At 51.0% G+C, this 25,400-nt stretch overlaps 1 long non-coding RNA gene across 1 annotated transcript; it reads left to right on the top strand.

Moving 5' to 3' along the window:
* Positions 1–821: 821 nt before the first annotated feature.
* LOC129397372 (uncharacterized) lies at positions 822–24,335 on the top strand. Its single transcript, XR_008624691.2, has 3 exons — positions 822–1,002; positions 20,529–20,663; positions 23,238–24,335. It is a non-coding gene; the product is annotated as an uncharacterized LOC129397372 (long non-coding RNA).
* Positions 24,336–25,400: the final 1,065 nt, after the last annotated feature.

Here is a 25,400-nt window from a genome sequence, read left to right as displayed (position 1 = left end):
ATCTCGGCTCACTGCAACCTCTGCCTCCCGGGTTCAAGAGATTCTTCTGCCTCAGCCTCCCGAGTAGCTGGGATTACAGGCGTGCACCACCAGGCCCAGCTAGTTTTTTGTATATTTTAAGTAGAGACATGGTGACCAGGCTGGTCTCGAACTCCTGACTTCAGGTGATCCGTCTACCTCGGCCTCCCAGAGTGCTGGGATTACAGGCATGAGACACCGTGCCCGGCCGATACACCTCTTTTAATACAATCTCAGCTGCTCATGTGGACCGAGATGGGTGACGTGTCTCCATGAGATTGCATACTCCATCTCACAGAGAGGTAGTCGTGCTTGCAACCAGGTCTGCCTGGACACGGCTGCCCTGTTTCTCTGGCAGTTTTGGGGCCTGCTTTCCTTGCGGTAGATTCCTTCCATCTTAGACACAGTGGGGAAGCCCGCAATCTTCAGAACACATAACTGAGCTCTTCCTCTTCAGAGAACAGAAGAGAAATAAATGCCTCTCATTCTTTTGGGGTGAGCCTGCCAGTCATCACGATTTCTGGGTCAGACTCAGTTCCCAGGGGGCCACATGCACAAGTCCCTTTCTTCAGCAGTGGGGAGAAGGTCAGTGCTTTGAGGGAGGGAGTGTGGTAGAGCCCACAGCCCTGTTTACAGAACCATGCTCTGTCTCCAGGCATGGGAATGTGATGCGTGTGATGCCGCAGCCCTGGTGAGCAGAGAGAGGAAGAGGGCGCAGGCTGAGGGGAGGTGGGGGAGGGGCTGTTTCTCACTGGCACAGTAGCTACCTGCTTCTCACTTTAAAAATCACCAGGATCGGGAGGGCGTGCGGTGGGGGCTGGCACAGGAGACGGGAGAGAGCCAGGCATGAACTTGGCTTCTGCTAGCAGCTGCGGCTCTGACAGGTTTAGGGCTGTTTGATGAAGTGTGCATCCCTTATTTGCATGCATTTGGAAGAGGAGGAGGAAGAAGAAAAGAAGAGAAGGCAAAGGAGAGCCTGGGATGGTAAGAATCCCGACATCTAACGATGTTGTTTGTGCCATGGGCCATTTTGAGCATGCTGGTATGTAGCTCTTTCTTAGAAAAATTCTTTTAAATGCATAAAATACAATATACTGGATAACAAAGGAACATAGTTATCAAAATACTTTAAAAATCAAAATTGTTACACATACAAATATGTACGATTCCATCAACGCGTTAAACAAGATCTAACATTGGATCTAGTCACTACTGTGATTTCAAAGTCGTGATGAATGTAAACAATATTGAAAAGATTGCTGTAACAACTGCAAGGTGATAGGAAAACACGTGATTGCTACTGGCTGCAGAGTCATAGTACAGCTGACACCATTGTGGCTTGCTATCTTTATTCCTACTGTAAAGAAATGGATGAGAATAAAGCTGTAATGTTTTCCCCATGCAAGTTCACGGACCTCCTGAGTTCTCTTTGCACCGTGAAAGGCCAGAAACTCTTGGGCTGGGCTGTTAGAGGAAGAGGCTATGGTGGAAGCTGAAGAGGTCTCTTCCACAGGGGTCTGCATGAGGCTCTGGGCCCAGGGGGCTCTGCCCAGCCCCACAGGTGTGAAAGAGAGGATCCCTTTCTTGTCCCCAGATATGCTTGGCTACAGCATCAGTCCAGCATCTTGAGAGACAGCTGAGGACAGCACCTTGAGCCCAGGCATCAGCAGGGACAGCAAATGTGGATGCTGGAGAGATAGAGGGTGGCAGCTGTTACAGGCAACTAGTGCTGCCAGGCTGGTTGGTGCGAACCTAGGAGATGTCTCTTGGGGCTTCCCAGACATATTTGGGTGAAAATTTCAGGTCAATCTAGGGCCTACACTCTAGTGAAATGTGAATTATGACTGTTATGAGGGCTTCTGTTACGAGGGGAGGAGACATAATAGTAACACTTGGTGTTTGTGTAATATTTTATAGTGTAAAAATGACTCATGTTTCTCAAGATACATCAATGGTAATCCCCAAATTCACAGATGAGGAGGTTGAGGGCCTAAAGAGGGACAGGGATTTGTTCAAGGTCACATGGTTAATGAATGATGGGGCCAACTCAAGGCTTGAACTCTTAGTCCAGCATAAAAAGTGGAAGAGAGAAGCCTGAGAAGAGAAGCTAAGGAGGGACCACTGGATACCTTGAGCATGAGATTGAGGTATGAGGACCTTGCTCTGGTGCCCAGGGGAAGCTAAGTAGGTTTTTTGAGCAGGGGATTGACTTGGAAGCTTTGGGAAAATTAATCTGGTGGTGGTGTGTGTATAGGTTGGGTGGGAAGAGTGACTGGGGACTAAGAGGCATCCAGGAGGTGGCTACTATTATCCAGAGAGAAACAATGACATCGTGACAAAAAACTTTGAGAACAAACTCCATGCAATGAACCCCTGACTGTCCACCTGGAAGGGCCACATGGACATCTGGTGGAGTCTACTCCCAGGGCCGTCCCGTACACCATGAGCGCATGTCATTCCCCACACAGGTGTCTGACCCGGGGGTGGGGGGAATGTGGGCTGAAATCCAGTCTGTGCTCCACTGGCCAAGCCAAAGTGTGGGGCTACGTCCACCCAGAGGGGTGCTGTTCTAATTTACATGAAGGTTCACTATATGCAAGTGCAGCCCTGTACATTGCCCTTTCTTTCAGCAAGAGCACCCCAAATTTCCTCAGGAGTACCACCCCTTTACTCTGTCCAGATCATGTAGTTTAGGTAGGGCTCGACTCACCTCCAGCACTAGAGATGGGCACATGACCCAAGCCTGGCCAATCAGGAGAACTTCATCTCTTCCACCACAGTGATTGGTTCAGGGAGGAGCACATGACCCAAGCTGGTCCAGTCAAAATAAATCCTGGAACTCTTGATGCTGACAGCCATGTTTCCCCCATGAAAGAGTGTTTAGTGAGTCCTAATGATATCATTTGAGTCCCTGGATCCAGCCATGCCTGATGTCTCCCTGGGACTTTTATGTGACCCAGTAAGTCCTTCTGACCTAGGTAATGTTTAGCTTACAGCACTTAGCATTGGGATTTTGTTGCTTGCAACCTATCAGAAGGGTCACCTAGGTCACAGGAAACCAATCTATAGCCCACAGGCCAAATTCTGCCTACTACCTGTTTGTAGTAAGGTTTTTACTGGAACGTGGCCATGCCCATTTGCTCACATACTGTCTATGGCTGTAGAGCAGAATTAAGTAGTTGTGACAGAGACCATAAGGCCCCCAAAGCCTAAATATTTACTGTATGGCTTACCTTACCAAATATCTTACCTAAATATCTTACCAAAAAAACTCATTGATCCCTGACCTAGATTAATGTCTGTCTTTATTAAGGTGGAAATTGGGGCCCAGAGAAAGGCTTCCCTGAAGTTGGGGCAGAGCCAGAACTAGAAACCTGGTTTTCTGACTCCCAGCCTAGAGCCCTTTGTGCAGTCTCTTTTTATCTCTCAGACACTACCCCTAAATGTCCATGGGTCCCCTAGAGGTGTTTGATTCACGTGGCAGTTGGATCCCTCTGCTAGTCTGAGGCAAAATTCTTTTCTGCAGCCTCCTCGTGATACACCCAGGAGATGCAGGAGTGGGGAAATTGAAATCCATAAATAACCAAGCCTCACATTCCAGCCAGTCCAGCCTGCCTCCCCGAAGGACCTGCTAACTGGAGCTGGAGCTGACACAGAGGACAACTGTCCCATTTGGGACCCTATCCAAATCCCACAGATGCTCTCCTGGCCATGGAGCCTGGGACCAGAGGAAGGCCCTGTTGTAAAATGCTTTTTCTATCCTCTGAGACTCCTCCGTCTTAAGGGGGCCAAGAGGTGTTTGGGAACCTACCTCAGGGGTCTGGGCTGGGAGAGCTCAGAGACATGAAGGATGGGCAATCAGAGAAGGCTCCCTGGAGGAGGTGGCCTGGAGTATTCAAAGATGGAATAAAAACGTTCTTGAAACCCTTTGCTCCCTTGCTGAAACCCTGTCCTCCCCCAGCTGCCTATAATGCAGCCACACGAGTGTGCCCTGAATATGCCAAGCCCATTCCTCCATCTGCCAGCCATGCCCTCCTCTCAGAGCTTTGCATGGATGGGATGGCTCCCTTCATCGTTCGGGTCTCTGCGCGCTTGTCACTGCCAGCCTTCCCTGACCACCTTTCTGACAGCTGCTGCCCAGTCTGAGTCACTCTCCATTCTGCCTTCCATTTTCGTTTTCTTATAACGCTGGCCTCTAGAATAGTAATACCTGGCCTGGGGCGGGGGAGATCAAGGGTCTTTGTTAAGTGATTAGCCAGGGATGCGGCAGTTAACAGGGAACTTGGAATTCAGCAGTGGAGATGCGGTTGCCTTGTGGAGTGAGGGGTGCTATTCCACTGTTGGGTGGGGTAGGGAACTACGGGGTCCCTGTTGGGGAAGGACTTTGCTGAGTTGGTCAGGAGTTGGACAGGGAAAGCAGGAAGGAGAAGGAAAGGGGCTCCTGGTAGGGGACCAGGGAATAAGGAGCGCAGCGGGTGTGAGGTGTGAGGAAGGAAGAGAGGAGGGAGCATGGAGTGCCAAAGCTGGAGAGGTGCGCAGGCCTCATAGAGCACGTGTGAGGCTGAGTCCCATCCCAAGGGGGATGGGGCACCAGGGCAGGCGGTGGTTGAGATGGGACTTGATAAAATCACCCACAGCTCAGAAGGCTGGTTTTTAGGATGTGTTAGAGGCTGGAGTCAGGGCCAAAGGGAGGTCTATCTGAGGGAGGATCTCTGAGTCTACCTGAGGAGTGAGTGTTGCCAGAGAAGAAGACACAGTGACCTGGACTGCCTGCTCTCCCTCCCTCAGCATCCACAGCTAGGGCTCCTGTCCTGCTACAGCCCCTCCAGGCCGTTGGTCTGGTCAGCTTCCTGGAGGAGGTGACCTGAGCAGCCTGGACCCATTGAAAAAGGCTGAACAGGGAGGCCTTGGTAGAAGCCCCCGTTTAGCTGTAAGTGGGCTGTGTGAGGTTGGGCACCTCTCTGAGTCTCAGTTTCTTCATCTGTCAAATGGGAACAACAGAAGTCCCTGTCTGCTGGGTTTCGTGACAGGTCAATGAGACTTATCAAGTGCTGGCACAAGGACCAGCACCCAAGGAGTGGCGATTCAGTGATTATTAGGGGCTGGCTTTTTCCCACCAGAGGCCCATTTAAGGAAGGTGGGGACAGACTAGGAGGAGAGAAAAGTTGCTGGAGATTTGGGGGAGTCTAAGGCATTAAGAGACATATCTTTTGGGGAGGCTTAAGGCTGACCTGTCTCCTACGGGGCTCCTAACCCTCAGGGCAGCTCTTAGAAGGACAGTCCTGAAACTGGGAGGGGGATCCCATCTTCAGAGTTGGCAGCTAAGGACAGAAGCTGTGCATTTTGGTCCTGCTGCCATTCCTTTGCAACCACAGTGTGCAGGCCAGGTGGAGACAGCCACCTCGTGGAAGGTGACAGATGGCCACAAATGAGGGGTGAATGAACCTGCTAAATCATCAGTTGGGAAATTGAGCATCTCACCTCCCATCTGCGAGAGCCTCTTCCTTGTGGAAGGGAGCGTATGCTCGGGTGTGAATGTAGGGGGCGTTCGGTGTATATACAGACGGGTTCAGACAGTGCTGCGATGAGGGTGAGGATACACACACGCACTCCCTTCCCGCATTCTTCCCATCACACGTGCTCTGGCACCTGTCCATTGGTCCACGGGCTTTTGCACACAGTGATCACACATTTTTGTAATCCAGAAACACCAGCCTATGTGTTCACACCCAGAAGCAAGACACCCCAAAGGGCAGATTTGCACACTGGCTCTTTTTCACTTGGACCCACATGCAAGGGAGAAGTCAAGGAAGCCGTGTGCTTTTCCTCATGGAATCCCAGGCGTGCAGCCTGTGTCCTTGTTCACAGGCATTTCCTGGCCTTCCCCAAGAGAGGATTTCACTTCCCATCCTGTTGCAGTCAGGCTCGGCTGTGTGTCCACTCTGGCCATAGAATAGGGTGGAAGAGCGAGGTGTCACTTCTGCGCAGGAGCCTTGAAAACCAGTTCATGGCTCCTTCATGCTCTTTTCCCTCTGCCACAGTGACCCGCAGTGTTCCAGCTAGAGGCTGCCCGTTTACTCTAGGTCCTGGGATGCAGCTGACAGAGAGCAGAGCCATAGGTGACCTGCAAATTAACTGGTAGTTGCTGAGAAGTAAATCTGTGCTGCTGTGAGCCATTGACACTGGGGGCCATTTGTAACTGCAGCGTCACCAGCCTTAGCCGGCTGAAACAACACCCCCCCCACTCCTGCTGGGTTCACACGCACCACCCACAGACTCACATCGGTCTCACACCCTTTACACACACCCACACACTCATGTACACTCACACTGGGCATGTGCACACGCACACATGCTTCCCCTGGGCTCACACACACACAGGCTCACACTAGGTACACACAACCACATTCCCCTGAGCTTATACACACTCTCACACTCTCATACACACGCTGGGCACACACACACACACTCCCCTGAGCTCATGCACTTTCCCTAGCACACTCCAGGTGAGTCTGATGTGCAGTGCCTCCAGACTCTGATCGGGACCAGGCAGGGGTGGGAACAGCATGACGTGGGAAGCAGCTGTTGGCTCCCTGGTGGAAATGCAGTTGAATCATTTCATCAGAAGGGGCTTTTATGTTGTCAAAGGACACAGACCTCAACCTTGGCTGAGTGGGCAGTTTTCTGAGAACAAGGAACCTTTCCTGGGGAGTCAGGAGTTGGGAAACTTGGCTTTGAGCCTCCCGTGGCTGTGTGACCCATGACTGTCCTCGGTCTGCTCCTCTCTGGAGACAAGAATGACTTTGAATCCAGGAAGCGAGGCTGGTCAAATGCGAATAACAATGAACAGCCCAAATGCAACCTTTGCTCCTCCTGGAGGGCACTCACTGCATGCCCAGTGCTCAGTTTGTGAGTCTGGTTCATGGAATCCTCCCAGCAGCCCTCTGCGGAGGTGTTTGGGTTAAAGTCCCCTCAACAGATGTTGGTGGGTGGCTCCCAGGCTGCAAAGCCCATGCTGGATGTGGACGTGGTGATCCCATCCTGATCCCCTCCATAGACACACCTGACTAGACCCTATGACAGGAGGGGGCAGGCATGATGTTGGGATGGAGGGACATAGGCATCCCGCCACGTCCTGGGGAGTTTGGGAAGACTCATCTCTGTCAGGGCTTCTTTAGCTGAGCTTCCAAACACTGCTGAGGGATGGGCTTTGATGCCAGGAAGACCTGGATCCAAGTCCCAACTCCTTTACTTTCTGGCTGTGGGACCTTGGGGAAAGGACTTAACTTGACTGGACCTCAGTTTCCTCATCTGTAGAATTGATATAATCATTGCTATAATCATGGTTGGGTTGTCGTGAGGATGAAATGAGAAGATACTCAGAGCAGGCTCAGGCAGGGCCAGTCTGTGCCTCTTTACCTGAAGGCTCACTTTGATGCTTCTTCTTCCAGGAAGCGTTCCTTGATCTCTTCTTCTTCCATACTCACAGAGCACTTTGTATCTGATTAAAGCACCTGTTCACAGTCTGGCATAAATTATAGTCCACTCATGCATAAATTTGTTCAGCATTTTGTTAGGCATCTTCTCTGTACCAGGCTCTAGGCTGGGGGCTGGGATGTGGAGTTGAACAAGGCAAGATTGAAACCCTCCCAGACATGACCTCCCGTTGACCTGTAATCATCCTGAGGGCTGTGGCTACACTGTGTTCACCTTCCTGTCCTTCCTTCAGCCTGCACAGTGTCAAGAGGAACAGAATAGGAAGGGCTCAGGTCTCAGTTGAGCCAGGCTTGGTTACATTCTTGCTAAGTGGCCTTGAGAAAGCCCCTGCTCCTCCCTGAGCCTCAGTTTCTCCATCTGCAAAATGGCAGGCATCGGAACAGATCCTCTCCAAATGCCACTGGGCCCTGTCACTCAAGAGCTACCAAGAATGAGTCTGTCCTCAATGGAGGCCTAGAGCCCACCCACTATGCTCACCTCCCCCAGGCTCTGAGGGTGCCCTGCCAAGGGGAGTGAGGGAAAGGTTCATGCTGGAGCTCTCAGGAGGCTGCCCTTTATTCGGAGTGGCTTTAATTAGCATCTGCGGGCTGATCAGAGTCTGAGTATTAATGAGCCATTGAGTCACAGCCAGTTTTCCAGTGTGCTGTGTTTTTGATTAATCACTTCTGACAGCTCCAAACGCCAACTCTGTGCTTACCCCAAGCAAGGCTGGGGTGCCATTGGCTGTGCCATCCGGGGCCTAGGTTGACCAAGCTGCCCACAGCACCCCCTACCCCATCAGCATGTCTAGCAGCCCAGCCTGGGCCCTTGGCATCCTCCATCGGATCCAGCCTCTCTCTCCATCCCACCCATCACTTTTCCTTGCTCCCCAATCCACTCCCATAGCACTCCCAAGTCACTTGGCCTCCTCGCTGGAATGGCAGCCTCTCTCCTTACTCCTGCCTTCCAGTGGAAGGAAATAACCTCTCCAATCTTTTGAGTAACAATGTGAGGAAAATCATATGCTCTCAGCAGCAGACCTCCCCCAAGGGAGAGACCTGTTTTATTTGGATGAATGCCTGTATACTTTTTGGGAGAGACTAGGGGTAAGATCTCCAGTGGGAGTGCTGGACTAATTACCACTTGAGGGATGCACATTGAGGGCAGAGTGGAATTGCTCCAGCAGTAGAGGGGATTTTTAGAAACTGCATAGTAAGAAAAAAGAAGAGACATGGGCACACTATGCCTCCTTCTGCTGTGGCCTCCTGGAAATTCCAGGGCTGCACCATGTCCTTTCAGACCCCTGGGCCTTTGCCCAAGCTCTTCCCTCCACCTGGAATGCCCAGGCCTGTCTTTTTGGTTTGAGAAAACTCCTAATTATGCTTCAAAAACCCAGCTCCAATGTCTACTCTACCTTCTACTGTGAGCTCTTTCTGAGTTTCCACTCAACTCTGAAAAGATTGCCTCTGAGGCACTTATAATCTTGTTCTGGATCTGTTGGTGTACACATCTGCCTCCCCTGGTAGCCTGGCTGAGAGCTCCAGAGGGCAGGTACCTTGTCTTGTGCACCATTATGGCCCCAGGGTCAGGCACATAGCATGTCATGGAGGGGTATGCAGGGAATGGTGGGGAATAAATGGAATTAGTCAAATCCCTGTGGAAGATCGAAGGGACGTCCTTTGGGAAAAGTTGAAAATGTTCACCCTGGATTTCAGTTGCATGTGCCTCCTGGCCTAGTAGCCCCATATGGGCAGGGCTGAGGTTTGAGTCCTCTTGGGTTCCACAGCATGGCTCAGCTCATGGATGGTGGGTGAGTGGAGAAACCAGGGCACATGGAACTGAGTGATGCCAGGTGGCTGAACAAGAGGGGAGCTCAGGGGGCTAAAAAGAGGAAGAGCCCTGGCTCCTTCACCTGGTATCTTTCCTTCTCCAGGCTCCATCACTCCCCCAGGCACAGAGCCTGGGATGCAGCTATCTCAGGGTGTCCAATCTTGACCCTGCCAAGAAATGGGGCACAGAACATGCCCCCCATCAGACTGTTGCATGTAGGCAGAATCAGCATTAGAACACACAGTGCCAGCTCCATCACTTCTCCACTCTGTGTCTTTGGGCAGGTGACTTAACCTCTCTGAGCCTCATTTTCCACATCTGCAAAATAGGCCTATTGATAGGAATTACTTCATAGGGCTGTTGAATGGATTAAATGAACTAATGAATAGAATAGAAAGTATTCGGTAATGTGTCCTGCCCATAGTTGATGCTCATACAAGGGTCTTCCATTTCTTTTATTCTTTTCCCTTCCCTTCCTTCATTTTTCTCTCCCTTCACCTCCTGTCTTCCTTCCTTTCTAACTTCGCAATTTGCAACACAAAGGCAGAGAGACAGAGGAGGAGAGAGAAAAAAATGCTTGATTCAAAATGCTCTGATGGGGGGTAGGTTTCATCATCTGTCAGCTACATTTTTGACCAGTACCCCTAAGGTGTCTTCATAGGCGGCTGTGAGTCTCCCCCACTTCAGAGCAGGGGAGCCTTCATCTCTGTGTTATTATTTCAGAAACTGTGTGCTGTTTTTGAGTAAGAGTGTCATGGCCTGGGCTCTGCAGCCCAGGGGCTGGAGGAGGATGAGAAGGACTCCCTGGGATGGCCTGAGGCCTCTTGAAAGCAGCACTCTGAGGGACAACTGTTGTCACAAGGCTTCTGATCATCTTCTGCACGGGGCTTGCTTTCATGTCTGTGATCACAGCTGCTCCCTGGGGCTGTGCTGGCAGGGCGGAAACACAGGGGTGGAGGGGCAGCTGCAGACACAGCCAAGACCAGCATCTCCCGCCAGGCCCAGCTGCTGTCTGCTGGGCTTGAATTCCACCCTTTGCAGTGTGGGCTTCACTAGCTTCCCTTTAAACTCTTGCCCCTTGTCTCTCCATTAAAGTAGTGGCTCAGACTCATCCGTAAGAAGGTACAAGGACACTCATTGATTCTTTCATTCACTCGCTCATTCATTAATTCACGCATTACTTTATTTTCCTCTCAACCTGGTAGCCAGAGTGACTCTGTTCAATGCAAGTCAGACCACGTTGCTCCTCTGCTCTGAATCCACCTCACTCAGAGTAGAAATCAGAGTCCCTGTAGTGACCTGTATGACCTGGCCCCCATCCCCTGAGATGACCAGCTCCTAATCTCAGCCACACAGTCCTCCTGGCTATTCCTGTTCTGGACACCCTGGGGGCAGACTCTTTTTTTTTTTTTTGAGACAGAGTCTCGCTCTGCTGCCCAGGATGGAGTGCAGTGGTACAATCTCAGCTCACTGCAACCTCCATCTCCTGGGTTCAAGCAATTCTTGTGCCTCAGCCTCCTCCGTAGCTGGGATCACAGGCGTGCACTACCACTCCCGGCTAATTTTGCTATTTTTAGTAGGGATGCGATTTCACGATGTTGGGCAGGCTGGTCTCAAGCAATCTGCCAGCCTTGGCCTCCCAAAGTGCTAGGATTACAGGCGTGGGCCACCATGCCCAGCCCTGGGCAGACTCTTGCTTCAGCATTTTGTACTTGCTGTTCCCTCTACCTGGGACTCGGTGCCCTCACTTAGCCACATGGATCCCTTCTCTTCTCACCTCTTTCGAGTCTTGGCTTCAATGCTGTCATCTCTGGGAACCCTTTTTTGAATTCTCTACCTCTATTGAATTCTCTACCTCTCCCCACCCCAGTATTCCCTGTCCCCTGACCCCCTCTCCATAGCATTTATTGCATTTTAAAATCCCACACATTTTATTTATCCATTTTATTTATTGTGTGTCTTCTTCCCCTAGAATTTAAGCTATATTAGTGCAGGAACTTTTATTTCTTGCCTATTAGTGATGAGATCTTGGGAAAGCTAAGTCACCTCCATGGCTCCGTTTCCTCATCTGTGAAATGCAGACGGCAGTTCTCACAGTCTCACAGCTCTGTTGCCGGGGCTATAAAGGGCAGACCTGCAGACACAGCCTAAGCACACATGCATCACGGGAGGCTCCAGCCTGCTGATGGGTGATTAATTGATTAATGGTGCATATCAGGTGATGGTGGTGTGGGTAGCTCCCCCTGCAATGCCCTTCACCCCTCCACCCAAGAGCTTTCTCTTGGCTGTGCAGGGGAGGCTGGACATGCGGGAGCTTCTCAGCCCTGGTGGCAGCTCTTGAACAGTGAGGGAGAGGGACAGAAGTGGGAGGATGAGTACCCAGCTTGATGCCCTTCTGTGGGATGGCCCCAAGGTGGGGTCTGTGTAGGAGGGATTGAGACCCCATTGCCACTGGTGGTAGCCTGCTCTGAAATAGGCTATTTACTTCCTTTCCTTCTCCTCCTCCCTGCCCCACTAGTGCTTCCTCCTAAATTAACTGCTTGCTTGTCTCAAGGTCTGTTTCTGGGAGGATCCAACCCTGAAGACAGGTGGACTCTTGGGTGAGCACTTCATGGGGAGCACGCACCATCCCTTCCCCACCAGCTTGGCCAAGCTTCTCCAGCCAACAGCTCTCTCTGTGGTTTTCTTAAAAGTGCCCTTGCGGTTTTCCTGCGAAATTCTACCTGGACAACATGGGAGAGGAGGAATTAATGAAAATAGTGGAGCATTTTCTTCCTTCCAACTAGAACTGTCATAGGCCTGGCGAGTGTTTATATGGCTGAATCAAAAGACTACTAAGAGGAAAGTGTCTTGTGTGTGGGGATAGCAGGGGGATTCTTCCAGAGAATCCTCAGGCCATATGTGGTGCAGGGAGGGACTTTGAAATACATTGGGCCTGAAATACAGGAAGAGCTCCACTGGCTCCTGAACTAGCTTATGGACTCAAGTGTTCATTCATTCATTTATTCATCATACCTTTATGAGCCTCCACCCCACCTGCCAGGGTGGGTCCAAGGTTGCATGGGGGAGCAGCACAGACATGGCCCTGGGACAACACGGCCACCCCAAGGGCTGTGGTAGCTCCAGGCCTCAGGAGTCTAGGAGTCTATTGGACTGGGGCCCCGGAGAAGGGAACTGAGCCCACCCTCCTAGGGTCCCTAGCACTCCTCTGGGCCATGGCAGCATCAATCACTGTTTGAACCCTTGGTTGGTGGTGTTGCTACCATCTTGGCCACATCACGGAGGTCCTTTTATACCTCCTGGTCTTGCAAGGTTCCCTAATTACCTACTTGAAAGGGCAATAGAGCTGTGAAGTGATTTGCTCATCCAAGTGGGGACAGAAACCAAGTCCTGACTTCTGCCTTGTTATGTAACAGAGCCTGTGTTCCCAGAAGAGAATCAAGGATACGGAGAACCAAGCCTGAGGGATAAATTTCCAGTGAGAGTCAGAGAGTGGCCCAGAGCCCATGGGCTGGAAACAAGAGGTCTTTAGGGACAATTTAGGTTCCAAACTTCACTCCCTACAGGTCTTTTGTTCTTTGCACTCCACCAAACCACCTGTTTGTCTTACAGTGGGGCGCATGTGTGTGCATGTGTGCATGCACATGTGTGTGTTGGGAGGGGTGTGGCAGTGTAGGATAATGGTTCAGAGCTTTGGGCCTTTGCAGCTAGGTAGCCAATAGTAACAGTGAACCTCTGCCCAGTACTGACCATGTACCAGGGACTGTGTTGAGTGTGCTACATGTGGGATTTTATTTAATCTTCCCATCAGCTCCACAAGAGAGTATATTAGGCAGGGTCCTGGTGGGAAATAGAAGATGCACACACAGGAGGAAATTGAGGAGCATTTAACAAGAGGATGATGAGGTGTCTGAGGTCAGCAAGCATGGATTTAAGTGGACCAAGGGAAGGAGACGTTTGGAGCATTGCAAAAGTGGTCGTAGCTCTAGGAGAGGGCTGCCTGACACAGCTGTGGCTTCCACACAGACTTCCATGCAGGGATGGAGCTATTGCTTCCATGCAGGGACAGAGATGTGGCCAAGCCTCTGTGACCCAGCAGGGAAGGAGCAGGGGAAAGACATTCCCCTGGGGAGTGGGTAGCATGTCCTTGGATCCAAGCACCCACTCCTCCTGCTCTCCGGTCCCCTGCCAGGGCCTCCCATCAGCTGAACCCAACTATACACATCAGAAGACAAAGGAGCCTGTCGGTGTAGCCTTTATAAGCCTCCTTCATGCACCATACAGTGTGTGGAGAAGAGTGGAGAGCAGGCTGAATAGGGGAAACAGCATCTCCGGGAGAGGGAGGTGTATTATTCTTCTCTTGCAGGACTGGTGATGTGATTTGAGGGGCCCAATGCAAAATGAAAATGCTGGCCCCCTTGTTTAAAAATTACTAAGAATTTCAAGACAGTGCTTGAAGAGCATAGTGTGCATAAACTAAATCACATACTCATGGAGTCTGCCTTGTTTCCATGTTACAGATGAGGAAACTGAGGAATAGAGAGGTAAGGCACTTCTCAAAGACAGTATGAGTCCTGGCTCTGCCCCTTTCTAGCTGTGGAGCCTCAGACAAATCACTTTACTAACACGCAGGAGGGCCTTAAGACATCTAAGTACTGTGGAGTCCTTGCTGAGAAGGAGGGGAGCAACCAGGGCCAGGACCACGCCTTTGGAAGCTGTCCAAGGTGCTGATACTACATTGCTCCCAGGGCCCTACGCATCTCATGGATGCGGAAGTTGGCGGGAACTTTGGACATAACCTGCTCCCATTCCCAGTCTGTTTCTGGGCTCATATGAACATCAGAGCAATGAGTCCTGCAGTGTTATTATCTGGAGCTTGAGAAGTGATGTGCTGAGCTGGAAAGAACACAGGAATGAGAATCAGGAAGTAGGGATTTACCAAGAGCGGTGTTGACATCATCTCATTTCATCCCAACCAGCCATCAGAATGACCATCGTAGCCACATCACCACACCACTAGCAGCTTTACTGAACACTTACTGTGTGCCAGGCATAACCACTGCACAAGTACTCTATCATGAAATTGTTGATGCCATCCTCACTTACAGGCCAGGAAACTTGGGTCCAGAGAGAGGAAGCCACAGCTGAAAATGCTGGTGTTAGGGCCCATAGAGGCAACCTTCAACCAATGATGAAAGAGGATTGGATGGGAAAATGCCCCCAGCATCCTCACCTGTTTGTTGGAGATAACTCCGAGGCATGCTCTACACTTTCTTCCAGCGTTCCCCTGTGGGATTAGCCTCTCAGTGCCCACAGTGGGACCTGGCTTGATATCACATCCACTATTGACCTCTGTGACTTCCCCCATCTTACTTTCTGTGAATTCCACCTGGTATCCACATCCTTGCAGCCCCTCCCACACTGTATCAGTGTTGGTCTGTGAAGCCAGTAGAATATGACAAAAGTGATGGTATGTCACGTCTGAGATTAGGCTATAAAAGACATCATAGCTTCCGTCTTGATTTCTCTCTCTCTGATTTCTCTATCTTCAGGTCACTCACTCTGGAGAAAATCCTGCTTCCATGTTATGGGAAGCCAGATGGAGAGGCCCATGTAGTGAGGAACTGAAGCCTCCGGCCCCCAGCCAGTGAGGCATTCAGGCCTGCCAATAATGACCTGAGAGAGTTTGGGAGTGGATCCTGTAGCCTTGGTTAAGCCTTCAGATGATGGGAGCCCTGCCTGACTCCTTGACTGAAACCCCGTGAGGGTCCCTGAGCCAGAACCACCCAGCTAAGCCACTCACAGATTCCTGACCCTCAGAAACAATTAGATAATAAGTCTTGGTTGTTTTAAGCTGCTAAATTTTGGGATAATTTGTTATACCATAGATAATAAATTTTCTCACTTCATTATCAATGTGTTCTGGGTTTACCTCCCAAATGAACTATTTAGGCTTGAATCCTTGTTTCAGGGGCAGCTTCCAGGGGAACCCAAATTTAGTCCCTTGCCTAAGGGCACTTAGCTGGTAAGTGGAGAACCGGAATTCAAACCCAGAGCACATGAAGTGACTGCCCTCGGGCCCTGCACTGTAGATGTGTCGGCCACTCCTGGCTTCTGCCGCAAGTGCCTTGGCGATAAGTTCCAGCTCTTGAGGGTCCTCAGCTCAGTGCCTTCCATGTGCTAGGTGCTCAGTATGTGATGCTTCCCTTCTACTTCCTGCCCTCTCTTATGGAGGCTTGGCTTTGTCAAGCTTAACTCTCCTGTATTAGACTGAGACTTAAGAGCATGATCTCTGGATTTAGGCTTCCCGTATTCAAATCCTGGCTCTGGGACTTACTATCGGGTTGATGTTGAATAAGCCATTTAGCCATTTTTCTGCCTCTGTTTCTTCCTCTATAAAATGGGGATAATAATGGTACCCACCTAACAGTCTCATGAGGAGGACTAAGCAAATGTATGTATAGTCGTGGTAAACTCCCAGCACACAGTGAGTCTAGAGAAGGGTTGCTTTACTCTGATTAGTTCATGCCTCTCCCCAGCCCTCTGAACACACCCATCAGAAGGGTACAAATATCAGGCAGTCAATGCCTGCCACGATTTGACAGATGACTTTGAGAGATTGTTTTTCAATTCCCAGGGCCCCCTAGGTGTCCTTACCAGTCATGTATGACTTCGAATGAGCTCTCGTCTTACCTTGACAACCCAGAGAACAGATCCTTTTTTGGGGTGGGAAGGTGGATAAGCAGCTTAGAGGATGGGAGTATGCGTTGTGAACTTCTTTTTTTTTTTTTTTTTTTTGCCAAGAACAAATACTGGCTGCCTTCCCAGCAGGTGCTCAGTAAGTACACATCAAAGGGATGGATTGGAGAAATGCCAAGATGAACATCACTGCCTTGAAGACAGGCTTGCATTTTACATAAAATAACGTCTCCAGAAGCACTCATACAATAATACCTCCAAATACACAGGCATCTCCTACCCTCTTCTCCTCTCCCTTCTGTGCTGGTGGCCCCCAACTTCCTGGCTGGTGTTGTTCTCTCCACTGGAAACCCTGAAGGCCCCATAGTTCATATTAATCTCCCACATTGGGTTAGGAATATTGGCCCATTTATTCCCTGATTATGCTAATTAACTAGTTTTTTTCTTTCTTTTTTTTTTTTTTAGGAGACAATTATTACCTTCAGTTTGACAGTTTGTAGCTCCATTAGCAGTCACAGCTGCCAGCATCATGGTGCTGATTAGTTACCTTGAATTGCTTGGAGAAAGGCAATTATTGTCAGAGTGCATCCCCAGCCTTTCTTGCAGTGGAAGTGATGGGTCACTGGGCTCTGTAGTTTCCACAGTGAGCTGGAGTCTAGGGAGGTGAGGCCACAGCTGGCAAAGTCACCAGCTCTGACTGTGGTCTAGGCAAAGGCAATTAGGTTGGAGCAGGATGGGTGAAGATCCAGACAGCTGAGGCTGCTGCTCTCAGATTCAATGAACCATGGGGACAGGAAGCAAGCGATGTCAGGGGCAATTCTCACTGCTCATCTAGCGCTCCATGTGGACCAAGTGCCTAGGTGAAGCTGATGGGCCCCTCTTCCTGCATGGACATCACTTTCCATGGCTCTGAAACATTCTGTGCCCAGGGCCCATGGTTTCTCCTAACACTTGGCTCCTGGGTTCTGCAAACTCATGGCAAACTATTCCCACAGCCCACAGCATTTCTTTTTTCCTTTTGGTTTTAATTTTTTAAAAAATATCTCTCTTTTATTTAAGAGAGAAGGTCTTACTCTGTCACCCAGGCTGGAGGCTAGTGGCGTGATCACAGCCACTGCACTGCAACCTCAAATTCCTGGGCTGGAGTGATCCTCCCACCCCAGCCTCCTGAGTAGCTGGTACTATAGGTGCACACCACCATGCCTGATTAATTTTTTCAAAAATTATTTTTTGTAGAGACAGGGCCTGATTATGTTGCCCAGGCTGGTCTCGAACTCCAGGCAATTCTCCCACCTCAGCCTCCCGAAGTGTTGGTATTACAGGTATGAGCCACTTTGTCCACCCTAATTTTTAAAAAAATTTTTGATAAATATTTTTTCTTTTTTATACTGTCATTGAATAGGTAGGCTCATGACTTATTAATAATTCACGGGAATGACTTCATTTACCTTTGACAGTTCCATAATGCTTCTGACAGTTATACACTTTATTTTTGTCTCTGAGGGTGGGAGGGGCTCAGGCACTCACCCATAGCTGCCTTCCCCAATGTTCTGCTTATGAGCGGTGGGTGCACCTGTGGCAGGGCGAAGGGGAGGCCCCCAGGAACTCACCTTCCACCTTGCATCAAGGACAGGGGGCTGACCAGCACCACCAAAGGGACAGTAATGGGGGAAGGTGGGAGTCTGGATCCATAATCTCTGACTCCCATTTCATGTCATCTTAGCTATAATCATAGTCCTCCTTTAGAGCCACTTTCTCTGTGACAGATGCTGGGCTTTATAAAAGTATTTTGTGCTCATTTTTCCCCCTGACACCCAGTAGAATCCTGAGGAGGAGAAATCAATGGCCCATTTTACAGACTAGGATACTGAAACTTAGAGATATCAAGGCCCTTTCCCAAAGCCTGTGAGTAATGGATCCAGGATTTGAACTTCAAGTCTACATAAACCCCCTCCCCTGCCACACTCCACTACCCCATCTATAGAGTGGGGTCTTAATCCCTACCTCCTGGTTGTGGGGACAAGAGGAGATGACATCTGTGAACACTTGATACCAGTAACTGAGGTCCTTTCTTCCTCTCTCCTACTTAGTCCATCCCCTTGAGAGCATCTCTGTTTCCTCATGCCCCCACCTGCTCTCCCTGGGATTGACTGGCCAGGCCTGCAGTGCAAAAAGGTGATCTGCAGGCCTCTCACTCAGGCAGAGGGCACCTTGGATCCCCTCTGCCTAATCGTAGTTGTGGCTGGATTGTCTGAGCGCCCATAGGCCATGTGGGGCCATAGTCTGGAGGTTGAGCAAAACGCATGCACATGCACACGTGGGCCCACACATTCAGACACATGTTCTTGCACGTGCACGGGGCATGAGCATGCATGTGTGAAACTGTGTGTGGATAGACCCTGGCCCCTGGCCTCTGCATCATCACACACTGCTCTGGGGCAGACAGAAGGCAAGTGGTGGGAGGAACCTGGAGGATGAGGAAGGGATTTGGACTGAAGTTGGGGGAAGAAGAGGCCCTGAGGCTGGCAGGGAGGGTGAGGCCACCTAGGGAGCATCCAGACTTCCCCTAATACCTGTGTCATCCATGCCACAGGTCACGGTCACAAAGATCCAACCCACTCATGGGGCCGACAAAAGAACCAAGACCCAAAGGACGGCATTGGCCTGTGCAGGGCCACACTGTGTGTGCATGGCAGAGCCAGCACTAGGACCCAGGCTTCTACACCAGACACAGGTTCCCCTGACATCAGAATCTCAGGCAAGGACTGGCTTGAGGTAGTTCGTGTGAGAGGTGTGAGAGGTGACACCTGAGAATAGGAGTGAGGGAGACAGAAGAGTGAGGCAGGGAGAGAGAAGCCAATACAAAGCCGTGCAGTCCAGGCTGCCATGGTAGCAACAGGGACGTGAATCTGCCAGGATCTTTGAGGGGCATACAGAAGCCCTTCCACAATTGCCCATCAGCTCCAGTCCCCCATTTCTCAAGGGGTGCAAGGAACGGGGTGCTAACTTCCCTGGACTTCTGAGTTGCACGTGCATGGGGCCCCAGTGAGCTCTGTGGGTGCCCCCCACCGACCCGCCACCACATATAGGCAAAGACTCTGGCACACCCTTGAGCATAATCTGTGAGTGCAAAGGAAGAGCCTGCATAGACAGCTGTGGTGAGATCAGAGGGGTCAAGAGCAGAGGTGCCAGATGCATTCCAGCAGCAAAACACACCTGTATTTCCATCTGCTTTCATTAGGTAACTGCCTGATAATTCAGCTCACCTGAGCTCCCTGCCCCGGCAGGATTGTTCACTCTTCATAGGAACACAGCAGTCTCCCCTTATTTGTGGGGGATACTTTCCAAGACCCCCAGTGGATGCCTGAAGCCAAAGATAGTACCAAACTCTATATGTGTTATGATTTTTCCTATCTATACAGACGTATGATGAAGCTTAATTTATCAGTTAGGTACAGTAAGAGATTAACAATAACAATAAAATAGGATAATTATAACAATATGCTGTAGTCAAAGTTATGAGAATGTCTTTCTCCCTCTCAAAATTTCTTATCGTATATAATATTTTCACACTGCAGTTGACTGAAGGTGACGGAAACTGCAAAACGTGAAAGTGTAGATAAGGGGGGAACTACAATAGCAGCTAATACTCAGTAAGTCCCTGATATGTGCCAAGCCCTGCTCTAGTCACTTTATTTGTATGAACTCATTTAAACCTTCCTACAGCCCTGGGAGGTCAGTACTGTTATTATTGTTTCAATTTTACAGATGAGAAAACTGAGACCCAGCCAGTAAGTGGCAATGGTTGGATACAAACCTGGCTCCAGAGCCTGAGGCTCTACTTCCTCTTTTACGAGATCCCAAATTCTAAGTTGCCCACCCCCAGAAGGAGTCCTGGGACATTTCTACCTCAGTAGGACATGGCCAGCCGCTGGCTCAGGTCACTTCCTGGGGAGGGTTATTGGGAAGAGCACGTCCCTGGCACTTATGGGAGAATAGGCTCCCTGGCCCTCAGGATCTGTAGGTGTCCCTTCTAACCCCTCAGGCCTGCCGTGGGGCCACTCTCTGCAGGCCCCTCCTGGCTTTCTCCCTCTGCCTCTGGCCACTCATCCGTGGCTGATGGGAATAGGTGCTCATGTCCTGGAGGTGTGGGCACAGGAACTCTTGAGCAATAGCTGTCCAGATCAAGTGGCCTCCATGGCTCAATTTCCAGCAGCTGTGGAAGGAGAGCTGCTGGGTCACAAATAGCTGGGAAGCTCGCCAAGCCACAAGTGCCACTGATTGCTTCTGAATGCCCCACTCCCTAGAGCTCAAGGCCAGCTCCCCTCAGCCCACTTGGGCAGTGGCCAAGGCTTATCAAGTGGGTAGATGCTGTGGGTGAGGCAGTGTGGTGTGCTGGGGCCCCTGGCCTCCCTCCCTGGCTGGTTGACTTGGGGTCCAGCACCCTCCCTGAGACCCCTCTGGTGAGCAAAGAGCTTAGACTAAGCCAGGTGTCCTCCACTCAGGGTCCTGGATCATGGAGCGGGTGAGAACCTGTACTGGGATCGTCAGTCCCCTTGTTGGTGAGCCTGGAGCTCGTGCGTCTGCCTCCCTGCTGGATTGAGGGCCCCACACGCAGCGAGATGCTCAATAGACATGTGGTGAGTAAGTTCACACATCGTTCTCGATTATCACCGTGAACGGCTTGCACTGGTGACAGCTTGTTCTGCCGAGGCTCTGTTTCAAACATTGATGCACGATGCACGTAACCTCACATAAGCCTAGGAGGTGAGCACCTCCATTTCACAGATGAAGAAAGTGCTGGAAATAAGGCAGAGTCCTGTCCCAAATCACACAGCCAGGAGGGCAGAGCCAGGATTCCTGCCCAGGTCTGGCTGCATCCCAAGCCTAGCTTGTGGCCTCTGTTGCACTAGAATAATAGGCATCGCTGCTACTGATTACGGGGTGTTCCTCTCCACAAGCCCCAAGTTAGGATTTGTGTAGGCACCATCTCATTGAACCATTGTATGGGTCAGGAAACAGAGGCTTGGAAGAAATGGAGCCAATTGCACAAGACCATGAAGCCTGGAACTGGGGAAGCTGGGTTTGGAACTGCATCTGGTGGTCCTAAAGCCTGTACTGTTTTGACCACCACGTTGCTCCCCTATCCCCACATCAGCCCCACTGCAAATCAAGTCAGGACGGTGGGTGGGAAATACCCCTAGAACATCCAACGCAAACCAGAAGGCCCTCCCCTGCAGCCCCCATGGTCTGTACTTGAGTGTTCAAGCCTCCTTCTCCCTAGACTGGCAAGAGGTAGAAAACAGGGTCAAAGGCCCGAGCAGGATGGGAGAGAATGCAAGATGACAGTCCCATGGCCAGCGGGCCTGTGGGCAGGAGGGACTGGAAATGGGTTAGTGTCCAGGGCAGTGCTGACCCACTTTGGGGCTTGTTTCCTCTCTGTAAGCCTTTTTCAGGTCCCTCCTCCCCTTCCTGTCAGACTGGGGGAGTCAGCTTGTCCCCCACCCACATGGGAGCCAGGGACACTGGGAGGATCTTTCCCTCCTGCTTCTGCATCTGCTGGGCAGAGCATGTGCCTGACACCCTCAGTCGCGGCCAAAGTGACCTGCCTGAGAGATTCCAGCACGCTCATCTGAGCAAGGACAAGGAGCAGCTTGCCGGCCCTGGAAATTATCTGGGGAGCTATTATGAGCCCGTGTTTTCTGTCTACACATCCACAAGACGGGTGTGCCTCAGAGACAGCTGTGAAAATGCCTGCCATTGATTAAGCACTCACTATGTGCTGGGAACTTGGCATACCTTGTAAAGATTCCTTGCAATGGATGGAGGGATCAGTGTTATATTCAACCTCCCCTGAAAGATGAGGAGAGGGAGGCTCAGAGAGGTTAAGCAAGTTGCCTAGGATCACACAGTGAGTCTACTAGGATTTAAGCCTGGGGCTTTCTACTTCCAGAGCCCCAGGTTTTTCTTCTGTCCTTTGCTGAGGCTTGCTGTGGTTCCTGGCCACAAGGAAGCTTGTTAAAAAGACAGAATTCCCTGGGAGATTTGGAACGGGCAAGTAAGGGATGGGCGTGGGAGTCTGGATTTTTTGGAAGTTTCTGGTGGGATAAGCTGTGATGCCTATTCTAGTGTAACAGAGGCCACAAAGCCAGGCTTGGGGGTGGCTAGGCCCGGGCAGGAGTCCTGGCAGCAGCCTCATTTTAAGGAGGAACCAATGTGAATATAGACGGTAAATTCAGGGTGTGGGGTCCTAGTAACTGGGACCAGGTGTCCTCCTGTCCTTGCCTGGGTTAAATTCCCAGGATTAGGGAACACAAAGGCAGAAATGCCTGGAACATGAGGGAATTTGTTCTGTGGGCGCCAGACCTCCTTTAAGCTGTCCACGTTCAATCTCAGCAGGTTTGAACCTCCGTTGAGAGTCTGCCGGGGGCTGCATGCTGGGAGAGGCTGTGGGTCAGGCTAAGGCAGCGAGGAGATGTTTTTGCAGCTGCTGTTTTGAACGCTGGCTGAGGCCCCATCTGGCCAGAGGACTCAGTCCTGGGCTGGGCTATGGTTATGGGTTGCCTGGAATGGTTTCCCTGGGAACAGGAGACCCATGGCCAAGTGTCTGACTGTGGCACGTTGTAGGCCCTCAACAAAGTGCAGGAATGGCCTGCAGTGCCCAAGGCAGAAACTGACTCCCCTATGGTTCTGTCCTCCTCCATGCCCGTGCGCCTTGACCCATCACTGGCCCTGCCCAACTGTCTGAGCTCTGTCGTGCCTCTCCCCGACTCAAAACCCTCCTGTCACCCCGGTCTCCTTTCTGCACTTCAGCCCCCTGTTGCTGTGTCCTGCCGAGGAATTTCCACTCACAGTTTCCTCTCTCCCAGATGCTGCTCTCTGCATGCTGCCCAGCTGGCTCCTTCTTCCCACAGTGTCTCTCTCAGGGTGGCCTCTGCCCATCATCCCATCAGGAACAGCTGTGTCCAGCCTTAGGATTCCCAGGCCCGGGGACCCTTCTGAGCACACATCATTGTCATCATTTATTTACTGTTGGGTGTATTTCCTCTGTTGCTCCATGAGGCAAGAAACAAGTGTCCAGCATGGTGGCTGGCTCAGAACACTGTTCAATAAGATTTTGTTTAGTGAATTAATGAATAATTAGCGAATGGTCTCAAACCTGAGCTGCTAACTGGGGATCTTTGCTCCTGTCCCTGGCTCACTGCCGCTTCTAGATCCTTTGAAAACAGAAGAGAAAAAGGAACAGACACATCAGAGTGAAAAGATGACTTTGACAAAATTTAGAGAGATCTGGCAAACAATGGTTCGGGCGAGAGTCCTTAAACCCATCAAAACAGACGCACAAAGGCTGTGATGAAGTCCTTCGTCCAAAGAGGAGCAATGAAAACCAGCGCAGTCAGAGTGGCTGGGCAGAGAAGGCTGCCTGAGGCCTGGAGTCAGGGGACATTTGCTCCCCTAGTAAGGCCTTTGGGCCCCTCCTTGCAGTTTGGATAAGTGTGCCAAGACCTGGGCCACGTGGAGCTGACCACTGGTGGGCAGTTGGTGCCTGCTCCCATGCCTTCAGCTGCCAGGGCCCCTCCACTGTCACCCACCCATCCTGGAGCCCTGGTGGTTAGTGCTCAACATTGAAACTGTCTGTGCTCCTTGGCTGGGTCTGGAATGATCATATTTGAGACGAAAAGATCAAGAAGACAATGGAAACATCTCAAGGGGAGAAAAAACTAAACAGCTCTACAGGGAATATCAGCAAGTGTGTGTGTATGCAGTGTGGTCCGTGCATCTGGGTGCATGTGTGTTTATGTGTGCATGTGTGTGGTGTGTCTATATGTCTGCATGCATGCAGCATGTGTATGTGCACACAATGCATGTGTGTAGTGTGCATGTGTGTTTATGTGTGCATGCATGTAGCATGTGCACAAGTATGCATGCACATTCTTGTGTGTGGTGTGTGCATGCATGTTTACATGTGTGCATGCATGCAGTGTGTGCATGGTGTGTCTGAACATGTGTGCACATTTCCCCTGGAGCTTCTCATTTCAAATCTCACCTCCTCGTTTAGAGGATCTTTACAGGAAGCTCCCCCAACACCATTCTCTGCACAGCCCCCTCAACACTCACCTCCCAGTCCACTGGACAGTAAACACCACAATGTCCTTCCTGATCCAGGTAGAGGGACTGTCCCTAGCAAAGGATGTCCCAAGTGTAGACTCACTGGGGAGGGAAGACTTCCTCTCTCCTCTCACCCACGTCAACTGCTCCTAAACCAGCTGCATCCATGGTGGGGTGGGAAGACCCTGGGGAATAAAAACCAAATCCACAGATACTCCTAATGGCAGAACCCGAGCATTTATGCTAACCTTCTTACTTGACAGATGAGGAAACCAAGGCCTGGGGAGGGGAGGGACTGCTCAAGCTTGGACAGTCAGTTAGGGGCTGACCTAGGGGCAGAATCCTCTCTCCTGACTCTCAATTTAAAGCTTGAACTACTACACTCCCTGCAGGGGAACAACACAGGTTACAATCCATGGCCCAGAGCAGTGTTCATTCATTCATTTTCATTCATTCACTGATGCATTCACACAGCAATGCTCCCTGAGCACCAGGTACCCACACTTGCTAAAAGCATCTACTGTGTGTCAGGTTGAACGGAGACACCTAAGCGGAGACCCTGTCTGGATGTGGAGACTGGGTGAGCCCTGAGTGGGGGGCTCAGACCTTCCATGCTGTGCTGAGAGCAGCTGGGGAAGGGGAGCTTGCAGGGCCTGGGGTGAGTGGGGTTCGTCGTGGGCCAGTGCCTGGCGTGTCCTGCACAGGGTTAGAGAAGCCGAGACCAGGAGATCCTGTGAGATCCCATGGTAAGTGCCTGGCTTGGGGGCCAGTGACTGTCCCCATGTCGTGGGGGTGAATGAGCTCACTTAAGAGTGTGTGTTGGGGGAGTCTTGCTGAGTTCTCCCCTAGCAGCCACGATGGAAGCAGAGCTGGCTGTGGGGGCTGAGCCAGGGGAATGGGAGAGAAAGAGAAGAGAGGAAGAGAGGACTGCTGACTCCAAACCTCCCCACAGCCAGCAAGACACTCGTATACACTGTGGTGGTTTCCAGGCAACCATGCCCCCTCCAGCAGATACCTGTCTCAGCCCCATGGGTGACCACCTTTTCCATCTTCCTCCCACTACACTCAGAGCCCATGAGCTCCAAATCTGACCCCTTCCCTCACCCCCGACAGTTAAAACCATTTGTGGGGCAAACATCTGCCCAGGAATGGAGCAGCTAGCGAAGTTGGAACTGAGGGAGGTGTGTTGGGGGCGGAGAAGGCCTGCATGTTAGCCTGCTGCTGCCAGGCCCTGGATGAGAGACAAAAAAGGAGTGAAGGGTGGAAAG

Source organism: Pan paniscus, chromosome 2, assembly GCF_029289425.2.
Source record: "Pan paniscus chromosome 2, NHGRI_mPanPan1-v2.0_pri, whole genome shotgun sequence".
Classification (NCBI taxonomy): domain Eukaryota; kingdom Metazoa; phylum Chordata; class Mammalia; order Primates; family Hominidae; genus Pan; species Pan paniscus.
Note: the sequence above shows the minus strand (reverse complement) of the source record. Positions and strands in the feature narration are given on the sequence as shown.